The sequence below is a fragment of the Bos grunniens genome, chromosome 14 (genome assembly GCF_055505025.1).
Source record: "Bos grunniens cultivar Pamir isolate PY7600 chromosome 14, Bosgru_T2T1.0, whole genome shotgun sequence".
In the NCBI taxonomy this organism is placed as follows: Eukaryota; Metazoa; Chordata; class Mammalia; order Artiodactyla; family Bovidae; genus Bos; species Bos grunniens.
In genome coordinates this window covers 5,839,891-5,861,461 of record NC_141178.1, presented here as the reverse complement: position 1 = coordinate 5,861,461, position 21,571 = coordinate 5,839,891, and the positions used below count along the sequence as shown (strand labels likewise).

Sequence of the window (21,571 nt, the reverse complement as noted above, 5' to 3'; positions counted from 1 at the left end):
AAGAAGAGAAACAAGAGGCAACAGAGAAAAGGAAAGATATACCCATGTGAATGCAGAGTTCCAAAGAATAGCAAGGAGAGGTAAGAAAGCCTTATTAGGTGATCAGTGCAAAGAAATAGATGAAAATAATAGAATGGGAAAGACTAGAGATCTCTTCAAGAAAATTAGAGATACAAAAGGAACTCATGCATATGAAATAGGCACAATAAAGGACAGAAATGGTAAAGACCTAACAGAAGCAGAAGAAATCAAGAAGAGGTGGCAAGAATACACAGAAGAACTGTACAAAAAACATCTTAATGACCCAGATAACTGTGATGGTGTGGTCACTCACCTAGAGCCGGACATCTTGCAGTGTGAAGTCAAGTGGGGCTTAGGAAGCATTACTACGAACAAAGCTAGCAGAGGTGATGGAATTCCAGCTGAGCTATTTCAAATCCTAAAAAATGATGTTGTTAAAGTGCTGCACTCAATATACCAGCAAATTTGGAAAACTCAGCAGTGGCAACAGGACTGGAAAAGGTCAGTTTTCATTCCAATCCCAAAGAATGGCAATGCCAAAGAATGTTCAAACTACCACACAATTGCATCATTTCACATGCTAGCAAAGTAATGCTCAAAGTAGGTTCACTTTGAGGTAGGTTTCAACAGTGTGTGAACTGAGAACTTCCAGATGTACAACCTAGATTTAGAAAAGGCAGAAGAATCATCCACTGGATCAGAGAAAAAGCAAAAGAATTCCAGAAAAAAAAAAAAAAACCTACTTCTGCTTCATTGACTCTGCTAAAGTCTTTGTGTGGATCACAACAAACTGTGGAAAATTCTTAAAGAGATGGGAATACTAGATCACTCTACCTGCCTCCTGAGACACAGTTTAAGAAGCAACAGTTAGAACTGGACATGGAACAATGGACAAAATTGGACAAAATTGGAAAAGGAGTACATCAAGGCTGTTTATTGTCACCCTGCTTATTTAACTTATATGCAGAGTACATCATGCAAAATCCTGGGCCCGATGAAGCACAAGCTGGAATCAAGACTGCCAGAAGTATCAGTAACCTCGGATATGCAGATGGTACCACCCTAACGGCAGAAACCAAAGAGGAACCAAAGAACCTACTGATGAAGGTGAAAGAGGAGAGTGAAAAGCTGGCTTTTTTAAAACTCAGCCTTTGGAAAACTAAGATCATGGCATCATGGCAAATAGAGAAAAAATTGAAACAATGACAGACTTTCTTTTCTTGGGCTCCAAAAGCACTGCAGATGGTGACTGCAGACATGAAATTAAGAGATGCTTGCTCCTTGGAAGAAAAGCCGTGACAAACCTAGACAGCGTTTTAAAAAGCAGAGACATCACTTTGCTGACAAAGGTCTGTCTAGTCAAAGCTATGGGTTTTCCAGTTGTCATGGATGGATGTGGTGAGGGTTGAACCATAAAGAAGGCTGAGGGCTGAAGAATTGATTTCTTTGAATGTGGGGCTGGAGGAGACTCTTGAGAGTCCCTTGGACTGCAAGGAGATCAAACCAGTCAATCCTAAAGGAAATCAACCCTGAATATTCATTGGAAGGACTGATGCTGAAGCTGAAGCTCCAATACTTTGGCCACCTGATGTGAGGAGCCGACTCATTGGAAGAGAGTCTGATGCTGGGAAAGATTGAGGGCAGGAAGAGAATGAGGCAACAGAGAATGAGACTCAATGGACATGAGTTTGAGCAAACTCCAAAGACAGTGAAGGACAGGGAAGCCTGGGGTGCTGCAGTCCATGGGGTCTCAGAGTTAGACATGACTGAGAGACTGAACAACAACAAGGAGAGTGTTAGCTCCTGTTTTCCCGGAAGAAACTGTGATTGCTGGAGGAAGGGTTAATGTCAATTAGGCAACCAGAAAAGGCAATGAGAGAATGGGCTGAGGGCAACAGGGAGAACATTTCTGAGAAACTGAAAGAAAGCTGGTGTGCCTGTGACGCAAATAGCAAAAGGGACCATCAATTATCATGTGTTTTCACAGCCCTTTCTCTTTTATACGGACCCTTATCACAGTCACTGTTTTAACTTTTCTTCATGTGATTATTGAGTTAATCATAGCTCCTCTTCTCATAATCTTAAGGTATTGAACATATGTTTTAAAATGAGTAACATCCAAGGAATAAAAGGAAATTTGGGAAAAAATGAGGAACAGGAACCAGGAGAGGTTGAGCTTCCTGTTTGTTTTTGCTTACCATTGTATTCCCACTACTCAAACTCAGCGCCCAGTACCCAGCAGAGAAGCCTGAAGACACAGGCGGACTCTGAACCCACAGGGTCATATGGGCTCAGCTTCCATTTTCATTCTTGTGCCTTTAATTCAGAAATTTTACCATGTATGGGGGAAATGTCTGCATTCCCCACCTTTGTTCACTCAGCAGCAAGCTTTGAAGGGAGTGGGAGTGTGTAGCAGTTACTATTGTGGGTGTTTGTGCATATTAGTGTGTGTGTGTGTGTGTGTGTGTGTGTGTGGCCAGGGTGAATAGGAAGAATGCAGTCCAACACTTGAACAATTTTAAAGATAAATTTAAGACGTAAGATTTACCTGTTGTGATTTTGCTCTTTTACGTCTATTCAGGGGAGCTCAAGAAACCCAGAAAGACAATTCTAAAGGACGTATTTCCTGCATTCCCGCTGGTAACTCTTGTTTATTTACTGGTTAACATTTCCTACCTGACTGTTCTGACATCCAAGGGAATTCCCTCTTCAGATTTGTACATAAATTGCTAAGACAATAAATAACAAAGACAGCATATGTAAGTATCCCTTTACCAGTTGGAACTGTTGTTTGCTTTTCATTATTTTATAGAGAATCTATTGTAATCTTTGAAGATGACAGAGGGGATAAAGAGTATGGTTTGGTTAAGAAGAGAGTTTCACATTTAATCATGGTAATACATTTTTTGCTAATATGGAAAAGTATATATAATGCTGGCATATGATGCAGACTGATTCAATGTTAGCATTCCTTTCATGATCTCATCTCACCAGAGTGATGCTGTGTGATCAGAGCTTATATCTACTAAAACTTTGACAATGTGAATTTTCCAAATATTCTTCTAGATGATGTAAAGAATGATAAACTTGAAATGTAGGACAGTAGCAATTAAAAGAATAGATGCTAATGTATATAGTTAATATGATAAATATTAATATGTAATATAATTTAATTATTTATCATAAATAACTAAAATATATGGTGGCAAAGGGCTCTGAACATATTGCAAATTTGACTAAAAGATAACTATTTGAGATCCCTAATTGTAGAATAAAAAGTGAAATAAGAAAATCTTAAGGAAATAAAGCATATAATTAAAAATGAGCAAAAGATTCAAGGAATAAAAGGAAATTTGAGGAATAGGAAATATGAGAGACTAGCAATTTCCTCAAAACAGCATTAGACTTTGAGTAACCACCTTCTGTGATAAGCTATCCGCCAGTACCATTGGGACTAATCTCTTTTGAGTGGTTATTACTGCTTTGGCAAATCCTCGGGGCACTGGGAATAAACCTGGGGGAGGTTTAATATAAAAGTCGTAACACACTCCGCCTGAGGTCTTGAGTTCCTGCCATGTAGGAAGTTGCCATATGCATGATATCAGTGTTGATTCACAGTGGTCTAGCTGTCTTTGGAAGCTGTATGCTAGAAATAATCAAGATTCTGAGAATTTGTAAGAACAACCTGACTGCTGAATTGGATAAAACCAAGTAGTGGGTTAGTTCCTCAGTCATGTCCGACTCTTTGCAACACCATGGACCGTAGCCTGCCAGGCTCCTCTGTCCATGGACTTCTCCAGGCAAGAATGCTGGAGTGGGTTGCCATTCCTTTCTCCAGGGGATCTTCCCGACCCAGGGATCAAATCCAGGTCTCTTGCATTGCAGGTGGATTCTTTACCATCTGAGCCACCAGGGAAGCCCTCTACTTTGATTATGTAGAAAATAAATTAACAAAGCTAGCTATAGATGTGGTGAGGGCTGTTGGTCACCTGGCTAGCTGTAATGCTTCACTGAAGCTGACATCTGTTATGGCCAGTCATAAAGATTGTGAAAAATAATGAATATCTCTTCTCAGCTGTCATAATAGTTGCAACATTTTTGTGGGTGGTATATGGTGACTGCAGCCATGAAATTAAAAGACGCTTACTCCTTGGAAGGAAAGTTATGACCAACTGAGATAGCATATTCAAAAGCAGAGGCATTACTTTGCCAACAAAGGTTCGTCTAGTCAAGGCTATGGTTTTTCCTGTGGTCATGTATGGATGTGAGAGTTGGACTGTGAAGAAGGCTGAGCGCCAAAAAATTGATGCTTTTGAAGTGTGGTGTTGGAGAAGACTCTTGAGTCCCTTGGACTGCAAGGAGATCCAACCAGTCCATTCTGAAGGAGATCAGCCCTGGGATTTCTTTGGAAGGAATGATGCTAAAGCTGAAACTCCAGTACTTTGGCCACCTGATGCGAAGAGTTGACTCATTGGAAAAGACTCTGATGCTGGGAGGGATTGGGGGCAGGAGGAGAAGGGGACGACAGAGGATGAGATGGCCGGATGGCATCACCGACTTGATGGACGTTAGTTTGAGTGAAGTCCAGGAGTTGGTGATGGACAGGGAGGCCTGGCGTGCCGTGATTCATGGGGTCACAAAGAGTCGGACACAACTGAGCAACTGATCTGACCTGATAGTAATTTTGGTATGTTTGGAAGACTCATGAAATATTTTGACATATTCTTTTAGACATTTCCTCAGATCTTGTTTAAATTCTGAAATAATATTTTTATTGCAAATATCTATTTTTATTGTATTATGAACTTAAATTAAGAAAAAAATCAGAACTACACACAAAAACTGTATGTACAGGGACAACCATCATAACATTATCTAAGAGAGCAAAAAATTAAAGATCACCAAAATAGTCAATAAATTTGAAATAGATAAATAATTTCTAGCAAGTCATATAATAGACCACCCTGAGCTTTTCCAAAGATCGTATTTTTGAAGAATGCTTAAAGTAAAAAGACAATAATGAGAGGATTTAATTGTATCTAGTGCCATCTGAGGGCTTCCCAAGTGTGCTAATGGCAGAGAACCCGCCTGCCAACGCAGGAGACTAAGAGAGGTGAGTTTGAACCCTGGGTTGGGAAGATCTCCTGGAGGAGGGCATGGCAACCCACTGCAGTATTCTTGCCTGGAGAATCCTGTTGACAGAGGAGCCTGGTGCGCTGCAGTCCCTGGGGTCACAAAGAGTCGGACACGACTGAAGCGATTTAACAATGAGAGAAAAGGCAGGATCTACATTACAATATATAACAGAAAGTAAACAGTTAATACTGATCTACAGGTGATTTTTGTTTATTCCTTACTAAAGTTTCTGTCAAGTCTGACATCGTCGAGTCTGTTCAGCAGAGGTTCCTTTGTTTACTTACAAAGCTACTGCTGCATTCCAGCATCTTCCACAGTGAGGCTCAGATTTAGCAGGTGGGAAATAAGAACAGGCAAGTGCTGCTGTGGGGTCACAAGTTACAGCATCTGCTGTTCTGAAACGTCAGCTTAACTCGATCACCAACAGATTCCATCATTTCATCTTCACTTGAATTTAAACTGACTTTCAGTATGGATGAAGAAGGGTTTCACAGGAGCGCCCTTTAGTTACAGAAAAGGAAAGAGGCAACAACTTGACCACGTAAGGATACTATTGGAGAAAGCTGGCCTGATGCTGTAATTACCAGAACAGTAAAATAGGCTTGGTAGGCTCAGCATGCTAAAAGCTTTACTTATTTAGCCCTCTCGGTAATACAGAAGGCAGATACTACTGTTATCTCCATTTTACAGAAAAGGAAACAGGTTTATACAAGTTGAGTCACTTGCCCAAGGTCACACAGCATGAAGTGGAAACAAGCTTCAAATCTGGGCAGTTTCTTCGGGATGTTTTTCTCTCACTAAGTACAAAATATAAGAATGAACACTCAGATGAAGCTGCATTTTAATCACCATCAACTTTGGCTGACTTGCAACCAGCCGTTCTTTTCAGTTCTTCTGCTTCCATCTAATAATGTAATGAAAGTCGTTCAGTTGTGTCTGACTCCTTGCGACCCCAGGGACTATACAGTCCATGGAATTCTCCATGAAATAATACTGAAGTGGGAGCCTTTCCCTTCTTCAGGGCATCTTCCCAACCCAGGTACTGAACCCAGGTCTCCCACATTGCAGGCAGATTCTTTACCAGCTGAGCCACCAGGGAAGCCCATCTAGCCATCCCCTAATTGTATCAGTTATTGAGTAGCCACTAGGATTTGAGTATCTAGCTAGGTATTCTGGGTGTAGAAAGGAATAAGACTTGGCTTCTGCATTCAGGCAGAGTTTAGTCTACCTGGACAGTCAGGTGCTCCAAAACCACAGTAAGATCCCTGCCAGCTGGGGGCCTCCAGAGTATATAGGGAGGGTACACAGGGAAAGACAATCTTCTTTTTTTTAACCGCTGATCCTCAGTGTTTTCAGACCTAAAATTGGAATAAATAATGCTTACCTCCTAAGAATGTGGGATGTATTAAATGAGCTAAGGCATGCAAACAGTACAAAGCCATGGTTATTATTACTTATATTATTATTTGATATTCATTTGCATCAAAATGGAAGGCAGGGGACTTCCCTGGTGGCCCAAGGGCTAAGACTCTGTGCTCCCAGTGCAGAGGGCCTGGGTTAGGGAATTAGATCCCGTATGCTGCAACTAAGACCCAGCACAGCCAAATAAATATTACATTAAAAACAAGGAAGGCAAGGGTAACCATAGCAGAAGTAGTTGAAATTTGTCTCCAATACCCACATGCATGCTCTTCTTCCCGCTCTCAGTTTTTGGATAATTGATAACAGGCTGTGAAATGATAGGTTATCTTTCTCAAGGGTATTTTACCCATTAAAAGGAGTTTTCTTAATGATTTGAGCCCCAAATGAGTGACCTTCTAATTAAAGGGTTTCATAAATTGTAACTTACTATGTTATACTCTGGGGCTATAGATTTGTATCTGTCTCTTAAAGACATCACAAAAGTGACTGACTTTTCTCCCTAGACTTTTCTTTATGTGAATTGCTTACATTAACTTCCTAATATTTTATGGTTTTGTTTTTAAAATCTAGCTCTTTGGTTTATATAAAACTTGTTTCTATGTATATTTGAAAGAAATCTTCTAAATGTACCTTCTTTTTTTCTGAAATGAATAGCCAATTACCAATCTGTTTTCTTTTGATAGTCTTTAATTTTAAAATATATATGGGTCTATTTCTGAATTATTTATTTTGTTCTATTAATCTATTTTGTATTAGTATGCAGTTTCTTAAAAATAGCAATGTTTTAGTTATCCTATTGGGTTGAATATTGTCTCCCAAAATTTATGTCCTTACCTGAACCTCAGAATGTGAATCTATTTGGAAACCATGCTTTTAAAGATGTAGTTAGTTAAGAAGAGGTCATACTGCATATAGGATGGGCACTTAATTCAACAAGATGATATCTTTGAAAGCAGATGAGCAGAGCCGTGCAGAGGGAAGATGTGTGATGGGACACCAAGAATACCATGGACTTCTGAGTCAGCGTTTGGAGTAATGTATCTGCAAGGAGATCCAACCAGTCCATCCTAAAGGAAATCAGTCCTAAATATTCATTGGAAGGACTGATGATGAAGCTGAAACTCCAATACTTTGGCCACCTGGTGTGAAGAACTGACTCATTTGAAAAGACCCTGATGTTGGGAAAGATTGAAGGCGGGAAGAGAAGGGGGCGACAGAGGATGAGATGGTTGAATGGCATCACGACACGATGGACATGAGTTTAAGTAAACTGCTGGAGTTGGTGATGGACAGGGAAGCCTGGTGTGGTGTAGTCCATGGGGTCACAAAGAGTCAGACACGACTGAGCGACTGAACTGAACTGCTCTGCAAGTTGGGGAAAATGCCATGAGTGGCCAGAAGCTTGACCCTTCAGAGAAGGCAAATGGACTTCCCACACAACTGTGGGAGAGTAAATTTCTGTTTTTTTCATGTCACCCAGTTTCTGGTACTCTATGGCAGCCGTAGGGAATGTACACAGTTTTTAATGCTCTTAAAGAAAAGTCTTATTTGGTTATCTGGTAGTGTATGTCAATTTTCCTCATCTTATAAAAAATGAGTATTAGTTATTACTGCCTTTTCATACGCCATGGCAAATTCTATTTGAATTTTTATTTTCATTACTTGGTTGTACTGGTTACTTCCAGAAGAACTCATATTTTCCAATACTGAGTCTTTCTTTTCAAGATGATTATTTTGCTATTTATTAGGTTATCTTTATGTCTTCAAAGAAGTTTTATACTTTTCTTAACAAAGATCTTGCAAATTTTTGTTCATTCCTATATATTCCATATTTTCTTTCTTTTTTTTGACAGCAATTATGTTTGGGATACTTTAATCTCTCATTATTTTTTTCCAACTGGTGATTGTTGGTATTTAGGAAAGCCATTTTTATTGTGGATGATCTTGTATTTGGCTACTTAACTGAACTCTCATTATTCCAATAATTTTTTAGAAGACTATTTCTCATTTGCTAGGAAGATAATTGTCATCTTCAGAGAAAGAATTTTGTTTCTTCCACTTTAGTTTTTAGATATCATTTATATGTTTTGCCTTGTGGTGATGACCAACACCTCCAGAACAAGGTTGAAAACTGTAATGATATATGTATCCTTGCTCTGATCTTAACTTCAGTGGAAATAATTTTTATGTTTTACAATTAAAAATAACTAATGCAAGTGTTATCCAAGTTAATCCAGTGGTCATGTACGGATGTGAGAGTTGGACTGTGAAGAAGGCTGAGCGCCGAAGAATTGATGCTTTTGAACTGTGGTGTTGGAGAAGACTCTTGAGAGTCCCTTGGACTGCAAGGATATCTAACCAGTCCATTCTGAAGGAGATCAGCCCTGGGATTTCTTTGGAAGGAATGATGCTAAAGCTGAAACTCCAGTACTTTGGCCACCTCATGCGAAGAGTTGACTCATTGGAAAAGACTCTGATTGGGGGCAGGAGGAGAAGGGGACGACAGAGGATGAGATGGCTGGATGGCATCACTGACTCGATGGACGTGAGTTTGAGTGAACCCCGGGAGTTGGTGATGCACAGGGAGGCCTGGCGTGCTGCGATTCATGGGGTTGCAAAGAGTCGGACACGACTGAGCGACTGAACTGAACTGAACTGAATGCAAGTTTATACATATTTGCAATCACATACGTATTTATAGGAAAATTCTTATTCTAGCATATTTTCCTTTTCTTTCCTTACAGTGATAAGCTTTTGTTTAGTTGAGTAAAAATAAATATGAATTCCCTGCCCGCCCCCTAAAAAAGTAAAAGAGAGACATGAGGCTTTCATGAACCCTGAAGAGTAGATGGATATTTCTACATGGCACCATCTTTCTATCACTGCAGACTCATCACAAGAGATGATGGTTCCAGGGACTCCCTGTGGTTGTCTGTTCACTCTGGAGGGTAAGACAGCTCTACATATAGTCCTCTGCACTTTTCTAAAACAGTCTCTAACGTGATTCACCCGAGATTTCCTTTGTCAATGTTCTGGGGAATTCTCTTTACCTCCACTTGTTTCTTTTGTCTATTGTATTTCTATTTTTCAGCTGATTCTTCATTTTGGAAAGGCATGTTATTTTCTAACTTCATGTAAAAGGTAATGGGAGAAAAATTTCATGAGATATTATAAGTATGTGTCTATTTTATTTTCTTCCTTGAGTGATAGCTTGCAAGTAATAGAATTCTTTGGAAATAATTTTCCTTCAGAATTTTGAAGGTATTTCTCCATTGAATTCTAAATTCCAATATTGCTGTTGACATTTCAAAATCATTCTAATTTTTAAAATTTCTTGTTTAATTGTTCTGGTTAGACATTCTAGTATATTCTAATACCTAATCCTATATATGTAGCCAAAGCCCTGTTTTTTTCCCTCCAACCTGAAAAAATGTAGGTATATTTTTGGTCTTCAGTATTTTAAAAAATTTAATGGTAATGGGTTTTTATGTGTCTTTATTTTCACCTATTGTGTTAGACCTTCATGAGCCTTTTCAAAATGGAAAATATTTTGGTTTGGGGAAATTTTCTTGGATCATTTCATTGATATATGCCTCCTCTCTCTTTCTGTTGGTTTTTCTGGAATTTTTGTTATTTTGGTGTGAACCTCCTGAACTTGTCTTTTGATTTTCTTATCTTTTGTTTCCTATTTTTAACCTCTATTTGTTTGCTTGTTGTTACTTTTTTGTTGCTGTTTGTTGTTCAGCCGAGTCCAACTCTTTGCTACCCCATGGACTGCAGCATGCCGGGCTTCCTTGTCCTTCACCGTCTCCCGGAGCTTGCTCAAACTCATGTCCATTGAGTCGGTGATGCCATCCAACCATCTCATCCTCTGTTGTCCCCTTTTCCTCCTGCCTTCAATCTTTTCCAGCACCAGGGCCTTAATGAGTTGGTTCTTCATATAAGGTGGCCAAAGTATTGGAGCTTCAGCTTCAGCATCAGTCCTTCCAATGAATATTCAGGACTGATTTCCTTTAGGATGGACTGGTTTGATCTTGCTGTCCAAGGGACTCTCAAGAGCCTTCTCCCACCCCACAGTTCAAAAGCATCGATTCTTCAACACTCTGTCTTTTTATGGTCCAACTCTCACATCCATACATGACTACTGGAAAAGCAGTAGTTTTCAGATGTTTTGTGAGCCTTAACTGTCTGCTCATAATTAATAATAATGGACCAAAAAGTTGACTGGAAACTCCAAATGTATACATATAGCTTATATGCTATATATATGGAGATCTGAGTGAACCAATTGTTAAGGCATTGTCAAAGTCAGAATCTGTACATCTTTCATCTTGGGTAGTCAGGTTCCTCAGCTGCTGCTGCTGCTAAGTCGCTTCAGTCGTGTCCGACTCTGTGTGACCCCATAGACAGCAGCGCACCAGGCTCCCCCGTCCCTGGGACTCTTCAGGCAAGAACACCGGAGTGGGTTGCCATTTCCTTCTCCAGTGCATGAAAGTGAAAAGTGAAAGTGAAGTCGCTCAGTTGTGTCTGACTTCTAGCGACCACATGGACCACAGCCCACCAGGCTCCTCCATCCATAGGATTCTCCAGGCAAGAGTACTGGAGTGGTGTGCCATTGCCTTCTCTAAGTCTTCTAATCTTTTTAAAGGCAGGACTCTGACTTTCAGGTATTGGGAGCTGAGCTGGGGAATGGGACTAGAGAGCACAGTCTCTGCAGTTAGTAATCAATGAATATAAATTCATCTCATTTTCACAGAGTACCTAGAACTTCAACTGTGCTGATATCTCCCATCAATAAATCTGCAGTCATCTGCTATGGTAGCACAGGAGCAGGTGCCTAGGGATTAAGACTAGAACTGGATTCTAGATCATTTCCACATAATCTTCTTTATTTAAGTGATGTAACTGCCCCAGCCCCAGTCAGACCTAATTCCATTAATTTACATGATGCTTTTGAGCATTCTGTAGAGTAAATCACCTTGTTTCTCAACTTCTACTGCTTTAAAGACCCACATTTGTAATGCATCTTTAATGCATTTGCTTTCCAATTTACAATATTTTGGAATATTTATCTCAAAACAAAACAAAACAAAACACCTTTTCTCTTTCCCCTCTTCCTCATGGGGTTATTTATTTGAAAACTTCTTCATTCTGGTTTTACTGGGATTACATAAGAGTGAAGGTACTGCGTTTTGGGCAGAATAGTGGAGTGGGTAGCCCTGCCTTTCTCCAGGGGATCTTCCTAACCCTGGGATCAAACCCAGGCTCCTCCATTGCAGGCAGATTTTTTTTTTTAACCATCTGAGCCATCAGAGAAGCCCCAAAATGCTGAAGTGGGTAGTCTGTCCCTTCTCCAGTGGATCTTCCCCACCCAGGAGTGGAACCAGAGTCTCCTGCATTGTATTATAAAACATGTTTCATGGCTTAACATATTTGTTGTATGTAGCTGAATTTAAGAGGCTTCCCTCATGGCTCAGATGGTAAAGAATCTGTCTGCAGTGTAGGAGACCCAGGTTTGAGCCCTGGGTTGGGAAGATCCTCTGGAGAAGGAAATGGCTACCCAGTCCAATCTTCTTGGGGCTTCCCTGGTAGCTCAGATAGTAAAGAATCTGACTGAAATGCAGGAGATCCAGGTTCAATCCCTGGGTCAGGAAGATCCCCTGGAGAAAGGAATGGCAACCCCTTCCAGTATTCTTGCCTGGAGAGTCCCATGGATGGAGGAGCCTGGTGGACTACTCTCCATGGGGTCTCAAAGAGTCAGACATGACTGAGCGGCTAACACACACACACACACACACACACACACACACACAATAGGGACTTCCCAGGTGGCTCAGTGGCAAAGAATCTGCTTGCCAATGTAGGAGATGCAGGAAATGGATTTGACCTCTGGGTTGGGAAGATCCCCTGGGGAAGGAAATGGCAACTCACTCTCGTATTCTTGCCTGGAGAATCCCAGGGACAGAGGAGCCATGGGGTTGCAAAGAGTTGGACATGACTGAGCATGCACTCACGGCTTAAATAGATGTTTCTTCAGTCTGACATTTTAAACCTAAGACTTTTTTTAAAATGTGTTGCAAAGATTTTTTTTTAAACAGGTAATATGTCCATCAAGAAATCTGAGTTGATCAGACTCATTATTCTGAATAAATTTTAAAGGAAAGGTGCTGAAAGACATTTGACTTAAAAATCTTTGTCTCAGTGATATAAATTGTTTTAAAACAAGAATGTGATTAGTCTACATGGTCTTGTTTCATGGTATAGTGCAATATTTTCTTCCTTTTAATGGCTGGCCCCATTCTCAGGCTAAATTTGGTGTTAGTGCATTTACATTTGGCCCACCAGGCACAACTCTACCAAGATGTCCTGTAGTCTTACCATGCTTTAGTTCCACATGCTTAGGTTAGTGGTGCATTCAAAATTTCTATCTCGGTTAAAATCTTGTGGAGGATGATGTGTCTAACGGCAAGTTAGAAAATTCCTTATTACCTGGGATCTTTGAGCATTTTAATATATAAGGGAGATCTTACAGGTTGTCCCCTTTTCCCTTCCCTTACCTGATTTTATTCAGGTAAAAGGCAAAATTACACCCATCTTCAAGGGGATGAATCATAATGGATCTTGGCCAACCCCTGTCATCTCATACTCCTGGCCTGTGATTTGTTTAGGAGTGGGTGTGAGACCAGCTTTTGCCAACAAAATGTAAGAGAGAGTCCAATGCAGGGCTAATGAGAAATATTGCTCTCTCTGATAAAAAAGAGAAGCCAGAACAATCTCTTTGTCCTTTCCTTTCTTGGATTTTATCATGTAAAGGTAGGATGCTTGAAGCTGTGCTGACCATCTTGTAACCCTGATATGCAAGTCAAGAGAATATGGAGAAATGGAACACTCATCTGTGAAGCTGGAAACATAACCAGCCCTGGAACTGCTTCCCTCCAGACTGCTTTTTATGACTTAATTTAATACACTTATGATTTAAGATACTTTTATCCAGTCTACTTTAAACCAAAAGTATTTTAACTGGAAAAATGGTAAAATGTGAGGTGTTTGGTGGTCATCAAGTGATGAGATGGTAATCAATATCTTTAAACCTGTTTTATCATTTACAAATTGGAGTTAACACTCACCACTTAGGGATTTATTAGAATTAAATGAGGTAATTTAGATTTAAAATGAGGGGGTGTGTGGGAAGCATGTCACAAGGTAAAAGATATATGTCTACATACAGCTGATTCACTTTGTTGTACAACAGAAATTAACACAACATTGTAAGGCAATTATACTCCACAAAAAATAATAACATTTTATAAAGTAAAATAAGGTGCTTTTCTCAGTGTCTGGTAGCTGGTAATCTCTAAATAAATAATAGTAAACCTTATCTTAATTAAGACATCTAGCTTCTTTCATTTTAATAATTGTCTTAATAACACTCATTTTTTGGCCTAATGAGACTATATCCACTTTGGAAGCAAGCCCAAGCTTATGCGTATCTTTTCATGTCCAGTATGAGGCACAGGATAAATGTTCCATAAAATTAATGAAACACAGTGAACATAGTAGGCATGGAATGCCTTTTTATTAAGTTAATGAATAAAAGGGTGAGTGAGTGAATTAGTGCGAATTGTCTACAGTGTCTATTGATTACCCTAAATTGTTAGAAGGAAAGGTGACATCACATCCAAGTAAGTTCTGTGAAAATTTTGACAGAGTTCCTCGAGAGAAGGTGGGATGGGACGTCAATGTGAGCTCTATACAGAACGTTGCGCCGTGCCCCTTACGATAAAGCGGTCCGCCGCATCCTGGGGAAGTATCCTGGAGCTGCGCAAGCAAAATCTCTTTGAACTGTGCTAGGACAGAGCTTGTCTCTCACCCTGTCTGGAATTTTATCTTAGAATCTTACAGGCTTATGCAGCATTAAATTTCATTTTATAGAATACACATTTAGCATTTTGCCATAAACAGAACTCATTAAAACAAATGGAATGTACCAGAGAGGTTTCTACAGAACAAGGTGTTCCTTGAAAAGCCCATGGCCTCTGTAATTCTCTTCTCTTTCTGAACAGATGGTTCATTCTGGGCACCAAGCAGAGCTCCAAATCCAATGTCATCATCTGCTGGTCCCAATCTTATCACAACAGTTTGTATTTTTAAAGGAAATACATAAAACTGAAAGATAATATTCTTTTCATTTGCTCACAGGAAACAAGCATTGTGTTTTTTACTGAAAAGTTCTGGCTCGCACAACCCTTGACATCGCAACTGATCTCAAAGCCCATTCTTGTTTTGGAATTTTTTGAAAGTTTGATTGCAAGTTCTGCAGAAACCATGATTTAAAAAGCAAGAGCTCAAACTGTTTCTGATGCTGGTTCAACAGGATCCAAGGTACCTCAGGTCAATGTAAAGGAAATGACTTAAACCAATGATCAAACTTGTGTAATGTCCTCGAGAAAGAAGTAAGTGATTTATGTCTGAATATTTTATGAACCCAAAGGCTGAATCTGAGAGAAACAGCTCTGAAAAGCCAAAGACCTTGAAGAATTAATGGTATCATTTCTTTGGTTACTCTTCTGGAGAGGCACTAAAAGAGTCTGGGGATGGTATCTGAGGTTAAGGGGTAAAGCCGCTAACGGGACAGCACCGTACAGTTTCATCATCGTATGTAGATAAGCTGAAAGACGACTTTTGCTGAGTCTTCAAGCCCCAGTCACTGGAAGACTCATCTTGTGGTCTGATACGGAATGTCTGTTCACAGATTTGTGAATCAGTGATGACAGAAGGGAGAGTGTGGTTGACAGGTGGAACCTGACTGCATTGAGAAAATTTTCAGCTGTGGTAAAACTAGTGAATGGAGGGCTTAAGCTCCAGTGAGAGATAGGATTCAGTGAAAAGCCTATAAAGCAGGGTATGCAAAATGTTTGAGAATGACAGTGTCACTCTCTGTCCTGAGATGGAGACTCTGTTTGTATGTTTGACACTGATGATGGAGGTGTGCAGGACAATATCTCATCCTCCTAAAATTGTTGCTTAAATGAAATTACGCCTATAACAAAGACAATACTTGTCGTCATATGTGAGGCAAAAGTAGCTATCAAGCAGAGGCAATTATTTAGAGTGTCTTCAGACAGTACTCTAAATCAGACAGCTATGATAGGAGCAGGCCAACCATTCCATCTCAGACATCCATGATTTACTGATTCTGATTTTTATAGTAAGAGAGAATGGATAAAAGAATTTCTGACATGGAAAGAGAGAATCATCTTTCATTCCACATCTATCAAGACTCCTTTAAAAGCACTGGAAAATGTCCAGCAAAGTTGAAGCCAGTGCTGATCGTTAGACTCGGAGTTCATTGACACACAGTATGTCTGAGATTGTACAGAAGTTACCTGGTGGCCAAGTCTATCTCAAAAACTCTCCCTCCCACTCTTCTCCTCCCCATTACAGATGGCCAACTTTCTATTGACTTCTTTCAAAATTTCCAACAAAGGTTAGGGATGGTTGGCTACTTGAGAAAAATCGAGCATATTAAAGGACGTGGCTAAGCTACTTACTATTTTCAAAATTTGAAGAGGAATATTTCAGACAGAACAGAGTAAAACAGAAAGAAAAGAAAGTCTTTTAAAGTTGCATCGAGGGGCACAGGAAGATAAGAACCCACCTGCAGAAATGGGAAGTTGTGGCACATGGATTTTTTTTTTTACTGGTATTTGAAACTCCTCATACACAAGATTGAACTTCTTCCCAAGCAAGCCTTCTCTAGTTTTACCTCTCAGTAAGTGGCATCAATATCTTCCCAGCAATATAGACTCACACATAAGAGCCATCTTTGAGCCCTCCTCCCCCTCCATCCCCAATATTCAACAGGTTATCTAAAGTTCTATTGATTCTATCTTGTCAGGGTTTCTCACGTTGCTTCTCTCTTTCCCATTGCCATATCTACCTTCTTAGTACAAGTCCTTAACTTCCGACCACCAGGTCTAGAGTGTTTGCCAATATCAACAATCAATTCTTTTTTTTTTTTTTTTTTTTAAGTAGTAGCTGCCATACCTTCTTGTGGTATCCTAGGCACATGTTTGGTCTTTGGCTCACATCCCTGGCACAGAGCTCCTAAAACCCTTGGATTTTCCTGAGTGATAAGGGTGAGGAAAAAAAAAAAAGCTTCTTTTGTTCTAATGAGGTGACTCTTAGGGATCCCTAGATACCTTCAGGATGGTGTTATGTCATCAGAAAGCCCAAGCCTTGATTAGAAGCTTAGAAATTTTAGCTCTGCTTTCCCAGTCTCCTGGAAGGGGAGGGTCTGGAGATTAAGTTAACCACCTGTTATTTAGGTTATATAATAACCTCCTGTTATTTAATCAATCGTGTTTATGTCATGGAAATCTTAAATGACGGGGTTTGGAGAGCGTCTTGGCTGGTGAACACATCTGTATGCCAGAAGGGGGCACGCCCCACCTCTAAGGAGACAGAAGCTCCTGCACTCAGGACCCTCTGAATCGTGCCCTGGGTGCCTCGTCCCCTGGCTGTTCATTTCTATCTTTATAATACCTTTTCTAATAAACCAGTAAACGTAAGTGAAGTGTGTTCCTGAGTTCTGTGAGTCATGCTAGCAGCTAATTGAACCTGAGGAAGGGATTGTGGGAAACTCTAATTTATAGCTCGTCGGTCAGAAGTATGAGAGACTGAGAATTTGCAGTTAGAATCGGAAGTGGAAATGATCTTGTGGATTTTGTGGGTTTTCTGGATCTTCCTGCTAAGATTCATGACCCCTTGAGAGGGCACCCAGACAAATTTTCCACATATTATCCATCTTCATTTCACATAAAATGCCAGGAACCGGCACCTTGTGAATCAGCTCGGTTGCTCAGTTGTGTCCAACTCTTTGCAACCCCATGGAATACAGCACACCAGGCTTCCCTGTTCATCACCAACCTTGTGAATATCAGACTGGAAAATGATATACCATTCAATATGTATTATTATATCATGTATATGTACTATTACTGCCATTTAGAAATTATAAAATAAATTAGAAATCTGAAAAAAAACATAATTAGATAACCCCTAAAAATATGTTTATTATATGGTCTACTAAATCTAGGTCATATATTGAATTCTAAGCTTATACGACTGAGCGACTGGACTGAACTGACTGAAGCTTATACGGCTTTAACTTTCTTTGGCAGACTTATCTGAAAATTCTTTAAGTCTCTGAAATAGGCAAACTAAGATCATCTGGTTTTAATTAGCTTATTCAAGACATAGTGAATTACGATGGTCAGTGGCAATTAACACCAGTTTTTAGGGAATAAAGTAAATCACGCTCTGGGCATTGCCAAAATATGTTATTTTGATTGTTTTGACTTCAAACAAGCTAGTTCTTTCAAATGATTCAGTAAATAAACTTGATCTTACTCCAAGCTTCCCCCAAATTTTAACCACAGAAATCCTTTCAATTGCATTACTTTATTTTAAAACAAGATATAGATAGAATAGAATTTGGTATAGAATTTGGAAACTCGACACACAAATGAAAATAAATTATCTTACAAAGTAAAAAAGAGATAATTTTTGTATACAAGAAATGTTTATACAGCCACTATGTGCCAGGCAAAAACTTTTCAAGACTTCAAATGTAATCTAAGGATGGCAATGGGAGATAATCTGATAAATAAGAGGCTACAGCATCAGAGCCTGTTCAATGCTTTCCTGGTACCCAGAGGAAAGGCCAGTATAGGCTTTACCGGATACAATTTCAGTTGAGATTAAAGACAGAATTACCAGAGAGAACAAGTCAGCTTTGTACCTCAGTTCAGTTCAGTTCAGTTCAGTCGTTCAGTCGTGTCCGACTCTTTGTGACCCCATGAATTGCAGCACACCAGGCCTCCCTGTCCATCACCAACTCCCAGAGTTCACTCAGACTCACGTCCATCGAGTCGGTGATGCCACCCAGCCATCTCATCCTCTGTCGTCCCCTTCTCCTCCTGCCCCCAATCCCTCCCAGCATCAGTCCTTTCCAATGAGTCAACTCTTTGCATGAGGTGGCCCAAGTATTGGAGTTTCAGCTTTAGCATCATTCCTTCCAAAGAAATCCCAGAGCTGATCTCCTTTAGGATGGACTGGTTAGACCTCCTTGCAGTCCAAGGGACTCTCAAGAGTCTTCTCCAACACCACAGTTCAAAAGCATCAATTCTTTGACGCTCAGCTTTCTTCACAGTCCAACTCTCACATCCATACATGACCACAGGAAAAACCATAGCCTTGACTAGATGGACCTTTTTTGGCAAAGTAATGTCTCTGCTTTTCAATATGCTATCTAGGTTGGTCATAACTTTCCTTCCAAGGAGTAAGCGTCTTTTAATTTCATGGCTGCAATCACCATCTGCAGTGATTTTGGAGCCCAGAAAAATAAAGTCTGACACTGTTTCCCCATCTATTTCCCATGAAGTGATGGGACCAGATGCCATGATCTTCGTTTTCTGAATGTTGAGCTTTAAGCCAACTTTTTCACTCTCCACTTTCACTTTCATCAAGAGGCTTTTGAGTTCCTCTTCACTTTCTGCCATAAGGGTGGTGCCATCTGCATATCTGAGGTTATTGATATTTCTCCTGGCAATCTTGATTCCAGCTTGTGCTTCTTCCAGCCCAGCATTTCTCATGATGTGCTCTCCATATAAGTTAAATAAGCAGGGTGACAATATACAGCCTTGAAGTACTTCTTTTTCTATTTGGAACCAGTCTGTTGTTCCATGTCCAGTTCTAACTGTTGCTTCCTGACCTGCATATAGGTTTCTCAAGAGGCAGGTCAGGTGGTCTGGTATTCCCATCTCTTTTAGAATTTTCCACAGTTTATTGTGATCCACACAGTCAAAGGCTTTGGCATAGTCAATAAAGCAGAAATAGATGTTTTTCTGGAACTCTCTTGCTTTTTTCGATGATCCAGTGGATCATCATGTAGGACCAAATATCTCTATAATTTGCCCAGTTAAAAATTACTTAACCTGGGCTTCCCTGATAGCTCAGCTGGTAAAGAATCCACCTGCAATGCAGGAGACCCCCTGTTCGACTCCTGGGTTGGGAAGATTGCTGGAGAAGGGATAGGCTACCCACTCCAGTATTCTTGGGCTTCCCTTGTGGCTCAGCTGGTAAAGAATCCACCTGCAATGCAGGAGACCCCCTGTTCGACTCCTGGGTTGGGAAGATTGCTGGAGAAGGGATAGGCTACCCACTCCAGCATTCTTGGGCTTCCCTTGTGGCTCAGCTGGTAAAGAATCCACCTGCAATGTGGGAGACCTGGGTTCGATCCCTGGATTGGGAAGATCCCCTGGAGAAGGGAAAGGCTACCCACTCCAGTATTCTGGCCTGGAAAATTCCATGGACTGTATAGTCCATGGAGTCGTAAAGAGTCAGACACGACTGAGCGACTTTCACTTCACTTTACTTCACTTCAACCAATGGATTTACTTAATATATTTATAAAAAGATAATCCAAGGTTATTGACTTTAGGAGGAGAACTCAGATTAACTGGTTTCAGATTAAGAAATTTTTCCCAACTGGCTTCCTGCCAAGTTGTTAATAAATATGCAGACCCAATCAAATACAAAAGTGGTGTTTCTTTTGTGCAACTTGGCTTGCCTTTTCCTGAAAGTTATCAGTGAGGGCACGGCACTGATTTATCTATCAAACCATTTTATGGGCCAGAGGGCTTTTCAAGGAGATGTGCCCATATGTTACCTTCACAAGTCTGAGTGTTGGGAGCTGTTCCTAACTGATGTTGATGGTGGGGTTGTCCACCGTCCAGCCCTGCTGGCTAATCCACTTCCAAACAGCAGCTGAGGAGATGCAGCCAAGGTCCTCCGTACAGACCCGTATACTGACTGGAGGAAGCCCTAGGAGAAGGCTTGGAGCAAAAGGGAGAAAAGTCCAGGCTTTTGAGAGACAAATCTGACTGTGGAAGCCTTGAGATCTCATCACTGCCCCTGGAATTCTGCCATGGGGGGAAAATTCATTTCTGCTGGATGAGAAGAAAATAGTGAATTTAACTCATCTTATGTCCTCCGTTACCATTAGCGTGGTCCTCATCAACGTGCAATTACTGAGTGCCTACTGGGTGACAGTGAAGGATGGGGAAGCCAGGCATGCTGCAGGCCATGGGGTCTCAAAGAGTTGGACACAACTTAGCAACTGAACAACTGGGTACATGCCCTTTAACTAGGGAATATGCAGCTCTTGTAAACCATGGAAAAACAATGGAGAATTTTTAGGAGATTTAACAGAGAAATGAGTAGTCATATATTAAGCATAAAAATTTTAGGTAAATACACACATTTGTGTAAAATGAATGAATATTGATAGCCAGATGGCTATTTTGGCTTTGAATTAGTCTCCAGACTGGAAATGACATGTTCCAATTAAGAACAGGTGATCATAAGTATATAGTTAAAGCAATACAATATTTTAAAAGCATTTAGCAATCTTTTTCAATAGTTACTGAATGAACTACTATCACATTAAGCTTAAAAAAATAAGTGCTACTTAATAAAGATAAGTTATGAAGATATTTTAGGTCCTCAGAGTACTATGGTCTTTAAATCCAGAGCATTATTGGGACATTTCCTTCCCATCAGTGATCCCATGAATTTCTGGGACCAATCAGATAACTGAGATAAGCACTGTTTCCTAATATCTGTAAGCTCTCTGGCCTCTAACATATCTCTTTGGAAATGGAAATATTAAGGACAAAGTGAAGTATAGTTATGGTCCCCTCAGAATTCTGGATCTCTAAACTTCTAGGTAAGTTATATCAGATTCAAACAAGGAGGAGGTTAGAGAAAAACTATCTTTTGGGGAAGGAGAGATGCTGTCTTTATTTGAAGTCCTGCCTCCCTTCTGTCGGGGAGTGGTCCTCTCATAGCAGCCCTTCCCTGCTCCGGCTTTATCCCAGGCCTGATTAGAAGCCATGGGCCTCTGTCCCTGGTCACCAAGGTGAGCAAG

The 21,571-nt window shown here is 40.3% G+C and overlaps 1 long non-coding RNA gene across 1 annotated transcript; it reads left to right on the top strand.

The window, feature by feature from the left end:
* The first annotated feature begins 5 nt into the window (after positions 1–5).
* LOC147358989 (uncharacterized) lies at positions 6–15,634 on the top strand. The gene is made up of 4 exons (XR_015140135.1): positions 6–80; positions 2,603–2,661; positions 9,324–9,527; positions 14,779–15,634. It is a non-coding gene; the product is annotated as an uncharacterized LOC147358989 (long non-coding RNA).
* The last annotated feature ends 5,937 nt before the right edge of the window (positions 15,635–21,571 follow it).